At 34.6% G+C, this 10,858-nt stretch overlaps 2 pseudogenes; one reads left to right on the top strand and one right to left on the bottom strand.

Annotated features, from left to right (window-relative positions):
- Positions 1-2,338: 2,338 nt before the first annotated feature.
- LOC111733129 lies at positions 2,339-2,457 on the top strand (annotated as a pseudogene).
- Positions 2,458-7,216: 4,759 nt separating this feature from the next.
- On the bottom strand, positions 7,217-7,335 carry LOC111733136 (annotated as a pseudogene).
- Positions 7,336-10,858: the final 3,523 nt, after the last annotated feature.

The raw sequence follows: 10,858 nt of genomic DNA, 5'->3' as shown, positions 1-10,858 counted from the left end.
TTTAATGCTGTCCATCGCTTTCAGTTTTCAAAGTCTATTCTCAGTTATTTATTTACAGCATATGCTTCGTATCAAGATTCCTTGATAGAGATTGCTATGCTTATGTTTCATTAAAATGCACAAGTCAATTGGATACTCTAGCCAGTCCAGAATCTCAGTTTAACTAATGGAAGATTCCTATTAGATGATATTCCATAAATGCTAAAATATACATGAGATTAAAGGACACGAGGTAAAGATAAATTTTATAAAAAAAGTTTATTAAATATGTTATAACTCAGATGATTTATCAATGGCACAACTCATATTAAAAATTATCTTAATAGAATAGTAGAGAAAAGGCAGGTACCTAAAATTTTAATGTAATAAATTGTTCAAGTTTTCCTGACTTTGTTATCAGATATGCCTGGGTTCCATACACATCTTTCATCTTTACTAACCTCTCTAAGCTTTAGAATCTTCAACATTATATATCAGGATAAATATTACTATACCTCTTAGGGTACTTGAAAATTTCAAGCAAAATGATATCTGTAAAGTACTTATGAGAATGGCACCCGATTTAAAAAGCTATAATTATTATTACTATTATTTTTTATTGTTATTACTAGCTATGATATGCTTGATTGACATTTAAATATATGGCAATCACATACAAAAAAAACGTTTCATTGATTCCTCTTAATGATTGTACATAGGAATCCATGTGTTTTTGGTACTTTGGGAAAGAAAATGCAAAGTCTTTCTGTAGGTAGGAAGAAACAGCCCCTATTCTCTGATATGAACTAAATTGATCATTCCCAACTGTACTTGGGTTGTTATTTGATTGGAAGCATACTCAAAAGAACTTATCAAAAGAATATTTGGTGGCTTGCACAAAGGAAAAGTTGAATAGAGTCTAAGGAAGGACAAAAAGTAAACCAGATAACCTTTAGCAATCTTGATCGAAAACTCAGAACACTGAATTTTAGGGAGCAATGCCATTGAGACACCTGGGCTCTTGCATCTAAAGCACAAGGGTCAACTGTCTGAGGGAGAGCATCTGATTAGCCTTGGTTAAGACATACATGTACTCTTGGCCAAGGGTGGACTGCAGAGCACTGTGATTGACATTGCTAAGATTATAAGGAATATTGAAGCATAGTAACCCAAGGGAGGAAAAACAATATGGAATTCTGTGTCCAAAATAAGGGAAAAATGGATGTTTGGCAGACAAACCAAGAAATTCTACTTTACCTTTTCAAAAACCAATTTATACCCCAAATGTGGTTGACTGAATTATTTAGATGGGAAGTGTGGAGACAGACAAATCAAAAAAGTGAAATGTGGTTGACTAAAATATTTAGGTGAGCAGTGTGGGGACAGGTGTAAAGCACTGGCATATTATTTAAATATTATAGTGCAGATTTCACTTTCTATCGTAATGAAAATTTCATTTTTGCTTTTACTATGATGAATGCTTGGAAATTTAAATAGCTGATTTACTGGAACTTTTCAAAATGTGTAAGTTTATGTTGCTTCAAAACTTTTTTTTAGAAATTTTGGAAAGATTAAAGATAATGCTTGAATTTAATGAAAATTGCAGGAACTAAAAGCCCCTTTTTAACAAGAGTTCATTAAATACTTTCTAAGGACTAAATTTAACACGTTCATTGCGCTAAGTAGTTGTAGTTAAATTGCTTCATTTTATATTGCTTCTAAAATTTCTGCAAAAATCTAATTATTAAATATGTTGCATACCAGATGACTAATGCATGAAGCAAAACTATACAGATAAAGAATAATTAGATTGTGTTTTGCAAGTTTAATTCTCTCTGTAGTCATTGCTTCTTGGTTAAATCTTCACAAGTAAATCATATATGCCTGAGGAAATATCTTCTTACAGGCAACCAAGTAAGCAAATTCTTTTTATTTTAGGGGGGAAAAATGTATGCTTAACTAACATCAGCTAGGATTTGTTGATAAAAATTGTAAATATTCACATGGTGTCTCCCCAAGCTCTTTAGTACAAGAGATGATGTTTTGGAAAAGGCATAGAAAGGAACCAAAGATGTTTCAGTTTTGTATATTATGCTTTATAACTTTTGTTTTCTCTTCTCCTTCTAGACTTTCAACTTATTTAACATTAAATTTTTCTTAATTAAAACTACTATCATTGCATAAAATTAAGGAAAGTCTATAAAGAAAATAATTCATAATCCTGTACTTTTGAATGCTTTTAAAATTTGCATATTTTGAAGTTCCCCCAGGGCTACACACACACAGGCACACATCCATAGACACATGCACAAATACATGATTTTGATCATGGATTTTTGATTTTAAAATCTTGGATTTTGTCTATGGCCATGTCACCCTGAACGTGCCCGATCTCGTCAGATCTCAGAAGCTAAGCAGGGTCGGGCCTCGATAGTACTTGGATAGGAGAACACCTAGGAACACCAGGTGCTGTAGGTGGAAAAAAAAATGAAATGAAATTTTGTTTTTTTCGTTTTAGTTCATGTTATATAAAAAATATTTTATATCATTAGATATTCTTCAAAAACATCATTTTAATGACTATTTAACATTCCACCATGTGGACATTTTGTAATTTACTTTTCTCTTCCCGTGTTTCTGAAAATCTAGTTTGTTTTGCCAGTGGCATTTGAAAGTAGCAGTTCTTAATGAGATCCTTGGAGCCTATGACTGCTCTCAAATGAAAACTCTTTATCCATTGCCTACTAGTCTTTTTTATGGAGATATGGTCCACAAATTTCATAAAAATGTTCAAAGCTACACTTATACCAAATGAGGATGAATCAGTTCATCTACTAAGTCATATCCTATAGATTAAATCTTTTTTTTACTCTTTCCAAAGGATTTAGCATAATGATCAAAAAAGTTTGCTAGTATACTAATATATACTAGATAGGAAAAAAACACGCTTCACTTGTATGTTTCTCCTTTATTCTCATACTACTACCACACTTACACTTCTGACACCAAGTACATGGGTTTGCCACTCATCAAGCAATTCTCAGCAACACCAGCTGGGTGGCCTACAGTTCAATTTAATTCTAATGCTAACTGAAGTTAGTGTGGACCCCTCAAGTTAAGGCTCAGTTCCACAAGTCTGCCTCCTACCTCAGATGCCAATCAAAAATAATAGGTCCTCAGGACACCCACAACTTTTGTCTGTCTGACTTGCCTATAAATCAGAAGTTCCAACAATGTCCCTTCGTGAATTCAGTCACTTTCTAGAACAGCCCACAGAATTCAGGGAAACACTTCTTGCATTTAATAGTTTATTACGCACTAAAGGATGTGATAAAGGATACAGATGAACAATCAGATGAAGAGATACATGGGTAAGACTGGGAAGCATCCTAGTTCAAGAGCTTCTGTTTCTGTAGAGTTCAGGTGCACCATCCTCTTGGTAGGTGGATGTATTCACCAACCTGGAAGCTCTCCAACTTCATATTTTAGAGATTTTTATGGAGGCTTCATCACATAGGCATGATTGATTATTAATTCCATTTTCAGCTGTTTTCCCTCTCCGGAATTGTGGGGTATAGCAATGAAGGTTAAAAGCTTCTAAATCATGACTTGTTCTTTCTGTAACCTGCACACATCCTGAAACCCACCAAAGGTCATCTCATTAGAACAAAAGATATTCCTACCACCCAGGAAATTCTCTGGGATTTAGGAGCTCAGTATCAGATGTTCCTATCACTCAGGAAATTAGAAATGTCTTAAGAGCTATGCATTAGGAACTGGGGTCGCAGGCTAAATGTTAGTACAAACTGTTCTTCTGTCTCCCTGATTTATAAGGGATTTTAGTAGCTCTGTGTCAGGAATAAGAACACTTATTCTTTTTGACCAGAGCTTCTCCCAAATGATCTCATTTAACCTTAATTACTTTATAGTCTCAAGAAAGAAAGCCATAATATTTCCTTCTGATTGTACATGTGTGTATGTGTGTGTTTGTAGGGGTATGTATGACAATTCAAGACTTCCTACGTGATATGATTCACTACAGTCAATGTACCTTTTCAAGGGCTTAGTAAATTGCATATCCAAGATCCAATCTTTTGTTGTTCTTGTTTGCTCGTATTTTTGTGTTTATTTATATACTTTACCAAATTTTTCAGTCATTGCTTCTACGTAAACTAAACAGCTTTGGGCTTAAAATACACTATTGTTTTTATTTCTATGTCAAAAATACACAGTTCATTTAATGGTTTATTCAAACATTTTTTGCCTCAGCTACGGTTCTGTATTTTAAAATAAAATGATTCTTTTTTTAAAGTTTAATGGGGTTACATTGGTTATGTAATTTTCAGATGTACATTATAATTTGACATCTATATATTCAAATGTGTAATTACCACCCAGAGTCCAGTTTCTTTCAGCTACCATATATTTGATCCCCTTTACTCACTTCTCCTCCTCCAATCTTTCTATATTTGACCACTTTTACCCTCTTCCTTCCTCCCCCATCCCCTACCCTCTGCTAATCATTCTATTGTCCATGTTTTGAGTCTCTGTTTGTCCTGTTCATTTGTTGCTTTTAGGTTTATATCCCACATATAAGTGATATCACCTGATTTTTAACTTTTTCAGTCTGGTTTATTTTGCTTAGCATGATTATCTCTAGGTCCATCCAGGTTGTCACAAATGGCAGTATTTCATCTCTTCTTATGGCTGAGTAATATTCCATTGTATATATGCACCACAGCTTCTTTAGCCTATCATCTATCATAGGACACTTCAGTTGCTTCCATGTCCTAGGGTCTGTGAATAGTGATGGTATGAACATCAATGTGCAAATATCTTTTCAGATATGGGTTTTCAAATCTTTGGGGTAAATACCCAGCAGACGGATAGCGGATCATATGGTATATCAATTCTTAGTGTTTTGAAGAACCTCCATACTGTTTTCTACAGTGGCTGTACCAATTTGCCATTTCACCAGCAGTGTATGAGGCTTTCTTTTTCTCTGCATCCTCTCCAACATTTGTTGTTATTTGTTCTGTTGATTATAGCTATTCTAACATGTATGAGATGGTATCCCATTGTGGTTTTGGTTTGAATTTTCCTAATAGCTAGTGATGTTGAGTATCTTTTCATATATTTGTTGGCCATTTGTATGTCCTTGAGGGAGAAGTGTCTTTTCAGATTCTCTGACTATATTTTGATTTTCTTTTTGTTATTGATTCATATGTGTTTTTGTATATTTTGTATATTGGTCCCTTATCAGATGTGTTGCTTGCAAATATATTGTACCGTTTCAATGATTTTCTCTTTACCTTGTTGACAATTTCTTTTGCTGAGCAGAAACTTTGTATTTGTTGTAGTCCCATTCTTTTGTTTTTGCTTTTCCTTCCTTTGCCTTTGGGGTAAAATTCATAAAATCCTCTTTAAGTCCAAGGTCCTTGAGTTTAGTTACATTTTCTTCTATGTGGTCTGTTGGTTCTGGTGTTATATTCAATTCCTTAATCCATTTTATGTTAATTTTGGTGTGTGGTGATAGACAAAGTCTCATTAAAATCTTTTGCAGGTGGCCTTCTAATTTTTCCAGCACCAATTATTGTTTTTGGATTTTCGTTGAAAATTATTTACCCATTTTGTTGCAAGAAGCGACACCTGATGGAAGATTTCGGACACTCAGACAACACTGTTAGAGAAAGGAGAATATATTAGGCTGGCAGAGTGGGTGGGGTTAACAACTACAAACACATACTCCCCTTAGTCGAATATATTACAGCTCATATATTTTTGCAGTGTCCGTGTAAGGGGCACGTGATTCCTTTGTCTGAGGTTTCACATGTGCCTCCTTACTCAGGATGGGTAGGGGGAACTTCGGGCCAAGGGGCTGCAAGGGTGCAAGAATTTCCAGACTACTGGTCTTATCTATTTACAGGTCACTTTGCCTTGTAGAACCTGCAATCTTGGCGCTATCAACACTGTTATAGAATTCTAGGAGAGATGGAAATACTGAGACTATAAGCAGAAATGAGCACATATTGATGCTGGCACTGGCTCAGCAGATCTCTATCCAAAGGCTGAGCTCTGATCGTAACCTAATAAGCAGTTTTACACAGTCTTGTTATTCCTTCACAGCTACAGAGGTAAGGAAGAACATCAATTGGTTGGCAAGCCATCAACCAACAGTCATGAGCTGGAGAGTCCTTGAGGTGGGGGAGGAGGCTGTGAGAAAACATGTTAGCTGAAGATCACTGAGCAGAATGTGGGGAGAGAGAGCAGTTTTAACCAGCTGAGAGTTATTTCTGTAGAACTTTTCCTTTGCATTTTTTTCAGATGCCTCTTTTCCTCTCTCAATATAAATATGGGTTTACTTCTAGACTCTCAATTCTGTTCCACTGGTCCATGTGTCTATTTTGCTGCCAATACCATGCTGTTTTGATTATTGTCACTTTGTAGTATAATTTGAAATCAGGCAGAGTGATGCCTTCAGCCTCATTCTTTTTTCTCAGTATGGCTTTGGCAATTCGGGGTCTTTAGTGCTTCCGTACTACTCTGATCATTTTTTGTTGCATTTCTTTACAAAATGCCAATGGTCTTTTGATGGGGATTGCATTAAATCTGTATAATGCTTTAAGTAACATGGTCATTTTAACTATGTTGATTCTTTCATCCAAGAACATGGAATATATTTCCATTTCTTTGTATCTTCTTTGATTTCTTTTAATAGGGTATTGTAGTTTTCATTATATGGGTCTTTCACATGTTTTGTTAAATTTATTCCTAGGTATTTTATTCTTTTTGTTGCAATTGCAAAAGGAATTATTTATTCCAGTTCTTTTTCTGACGATTCATTTTTAGAGTATAGGAACGCTGTGGATTTTTGAATGTTGATTTTGTATCCAGAGACTTTACTGTATTTGCTTATTGTGTCTAGTAGTGTTCTTGTGGAGTCTTTAGGATTTTCTATATAGAGAATCATGCCATCCACAATAGTGACAGTTTGACTTCTTTGTTTCTTATGTGAATGCTTTTTATATCTTCCTCTTGTCTGATTGCACTCGCTAGGATTTCCAAGCCTTGTTCCTGATCTTAGAGGGAAGGTTTATAGTTTTTCATCATTAATTATAATTTTGGCTGAGGGTTTGTCATAGGTGGCATTTATTATGTTAAGGTACTTTCCATCTATACTGATTTTGTTAAGTGTTTTGATCATAAATGAAAGTTGTATCATTTTTTTTTCTTTTCACACCTATAGCACACAGTCTTCCTATGTGGTCTCCCATCTAAGTACTAACAAGGCCCAACCCTGCTTAGCTTCCGAGATCAGGTGGGATCGGGCACGTTCAGGGTAGCATGGCTGTAGACTGGATACTGTATCTTATCTAAGGCTTTTTCTGCATATATTGATATGATCATATGATTTTTATCTTAATTTGTTTATGTGGTGCATTACACTAATTGATTTGCATATGTCAAACCATCCCTGTGCCCCTAGGATATAGCTCACTTAATCATGGTGTATAATCTTTTTAATATGTTGCAGTATTCTGTTCGCTAGTATCTTATTTAGGATTTTTGCATCTGTGTTCATGAGAGATATTGATGTGTAGTTTTCTTTTTTGTGTGTTATCTTTACCAGGTTTTAGCATCAAGGTAATATTGGCCTCTAAAAATGAGTTGGGAAGTATTGCCTCCTTTTCGATTTTTTTGGAAGAGTTTGAGATGAATATATATTAAATCCTCTTTGAATATTTGTTAGAATTCACTGGTAAAGCCATCTGGTTCTGGACTTTTACTTTTTGGAAGGTTTTTGATGATTGTTTCAATTTCCATATTACTGATAGATCTATTTGGATTTTCCAGATTTTCTTGATTCAATGTAGAAAAATTGTATTTTTCTAATTCCTAGTCCATTTCTCCTAGGTTATTAAATTTGGTGTTATATACTTTTTCATAGTATTCTTGCATGATTCTTTGTATTTCTGCAGTATCTGTCAGATAATTTCCCCTCTTTCATCCCTGATTTTGTTTATTTGTGTCCTATCTCTTTTTTTCTTTAGTGAGTCTAGCCAGGGGTTTGTCAGTTCTATTAACCTTCTCAAAAAAACCAGCTCCTTGTATTTATTTTTTCTATTGTTTTTGTTTTGTTTTGTTCTCAATTTCATTTATTTCTGCTCTAATATTGATGATTTCTTTTTTCTGCTGACTTTAGGGTTCATTTGTTCTTCCTTTTCTAGTTTTTTAAGACGAAGCATTAGGTTGTTTACTTGGACTTGTTCTTGTTTTTGGAGGTAGGCCTGTAATGATATGAACTTTCCTCTTATGACCGCTTTCGTCATGTCCCAAAAGTTTTGATATGTTGTACTATCATTATCATTCGTTTCTATGTATCTCTTGATCTCCCTTTTTATTTTTTTCTCTGACCCAGTTAATCTCAGTAGCATTTTGTTTAATCTCCATGTATTTGTGGTTCTTCCTGATTTTTTTATTTTTGCATTTGATCTCTAATATCAAAACATTATGATCAGAGAATATGGTTGGTATGATTTCAACCCTCTTATATTCATTGAGACACTCTCTGTGTCTCAGTATGTGGTCAATCCTTGAGAATGTTCCTTGTGTATTAGAGAAAAATGTACAAACAGCTGTTTTGGGATGGAAGGCTCTGTAAATGTCGATGACGTCCAGTTGGTCTAATGTATCATTTAAGGATGTTATTTCCTTATTGATTTTCTGTTTGGATGATCTGTCCATATCTAACAGTGGGATATTTAAGTCCCCTACTACAATGGTGTTTTGGTCTGTTTCTCCCTGTAGTTCTGTTGGTAAGTGCTTTACATATTTCAAGGCTCCCTGATTGGGAGCATAGATATTAAAAAGTATTATGTCTTTTTGGTACATGATTCCCTTTATCATTATGAAGTGTCCCTGAGTTTCTTTCTTTACCTTTTTTATTTTGGAGTCTTTTTCATCCGATATTAGTACCACTATTTCTGCTTTTCTCTGAATACCATTTGCTTGAAACATCATTTTCCGCCCTTTCACTTTGAGTCTATGTTTGTCTTTGGAGCTGAGATGTGTCTCCTGGATGCAGCAAATGGTTGGATTTTGTTTTTTGATCCAATCTGCAACTCTGTGCCTTTTTATTGGTGAGTTCAGTCCATTTACATTTAGGATGATTATTGAAATATGAGGTCTTCTTATAGCCATTTTATCTTTTGCTTTGGTAGCTTTGTGTTTCCATTTTTTCCTTGCCTTTGTGTTTCTGTTTATTTTGGTTGGTTTTTGTGGGTTTTTCCTCTTATTCTTCTTGCTTTTTGTTATATATGTCAGTTCTGAATATTTGGTGTGTGGTTACCATTGCGAATATTAAGAGGTTAGTTATATATATATACACAATCGTCCATTTTCTTCTGTGTGTGCCTTATGACCTTTCTCTTTTGCAAATTTGGATCTTTGAATCCTCCCCTTTTCAGTCATTTTTACCTCAATTCATCCCTATGTATGTTGAACGTTCATTACTATCTTGTTGTAGCAATTTTCCTCTTATTATTTAAGTTTATAATGCCCTCTTCTTAGTAAGGGTTGTACTCTTCTGCTTCTTTATGCCAGATAATCACTTTACTCCTAATTATGTATTTTTGTTTGTTTGTTTGTTTCGTTACTTTGTTTTAGGTGATCTGACACCTTTCAGTATTTCCAGTAGTTCAGTCCTCGTAGTGGAGAATTCTCTCAATTTTTATATGTCTAGAAAGTCTTAATTTCTCCTTCATATATAGAAGAGAGCTTAGCTGGATCCATTATTCTAGGCTGGTAGTTCCTTTCACTTAATAGTTTAAATATTTGATTCCAGTCCTTTCTGGCTTGTAAAGTTGGTGCTGAGAAGTCTGATGATAATCTAATGGGGTTTCCTTTATATATTACCATCTTCTTTTCCCTGGCTGCCCTGAGAATTCTATCTTTGTTATTGATTTATGGTAACTTTAATACAATGTGTCTTAGTGAAGGCCTTTTTGTGTTAAGATAATTGGGTGTTCTGTTGACTTCTTGAATTCCAAGCTCAAGCTCATTCCTTAGATTTGGGAAATTCTCATCCACTAGTTGTCCGAATATGCTTTCTAGTCTCTGTTCCTTTTTTTCTCTTTCAGTAATGCCCATTATTCTTATGTTTCCTCCCCTGATGGTATCAGCTAGTTCTTGTATTTCTCTGCGATTATTTTTCATTCTTTGGTTTCTCTCTTCTTCCTTCTGATTTATTTCTAGATTTCTATCTTCGATATCAATGATCCTTTCCTCCATTTGGTCGACTCTATTTCTCAAGCTTGCTATTTTATTTTTCAACTCTTACAGTGTGTTCTTCATCTCCAGAAGGTCTATTTGGTTCCTTTTGAGGATTTCAATCTCCTTGCTCTGCTCAACTAGTTGTTTTTTCAATTCCTGAAGTTGTTGATTTGAATTGTTTTGGATCTCATTGAATTTTTTTCAGAAGTACCATCCTGAATTCTGTCATTTAAGTCGCACGTTTTTATGTCTGTAAGCTTTTTTTCTGGAGATTTTCTCTTTTTATCTGATCTGCCTTGTCACCTTGGTTGTTCATGGTCTTTAATGGACTATTTCTCTGCCTAGGTATTAATGGAAATGTATTCTGCTTTTTTTCTAGAAAGAAATTTTATTATATAATGGTCTCTCTTTAGCTTGCTGCAAAGAAGGCACTTTTCTTTTGGTTTCCAGTAGGTAGTGTCTAAAGCCTCTTGGGTCCCCGCTTCCTATAAAGCTTTAAAAAATGTCTTTTCCTTTCCTTTCCTTTCCTTTCCTTTCCTTTCCTTTCCTTTCCTTTCCTTTCCTTTCCTTTCCTTTCCTTTCCTTTCCTTTCCTTTCCTTTCCTTTC

This window comes from Pteropus vampyrus, unplaced genomic scaffold (assembly GCF_000151845.1).
Source record: "Pteropus vampyrus isolate Shadow unplaced genomic scaffold, Pvam_2.0 Scaffold528, whole genome shotgun sequence".
In the NCBI taxonomy this organism is placed as follows: domain Eukaryota; kingdom Metazoa; phylum Chordata; class Mammalia; order Chiroptera; family Pteropodidae; genus Pteropus; species Pteropus vampyrus.
This window is presented reverse-complemented; position numbering and strand designations above follow the sequence as displayed.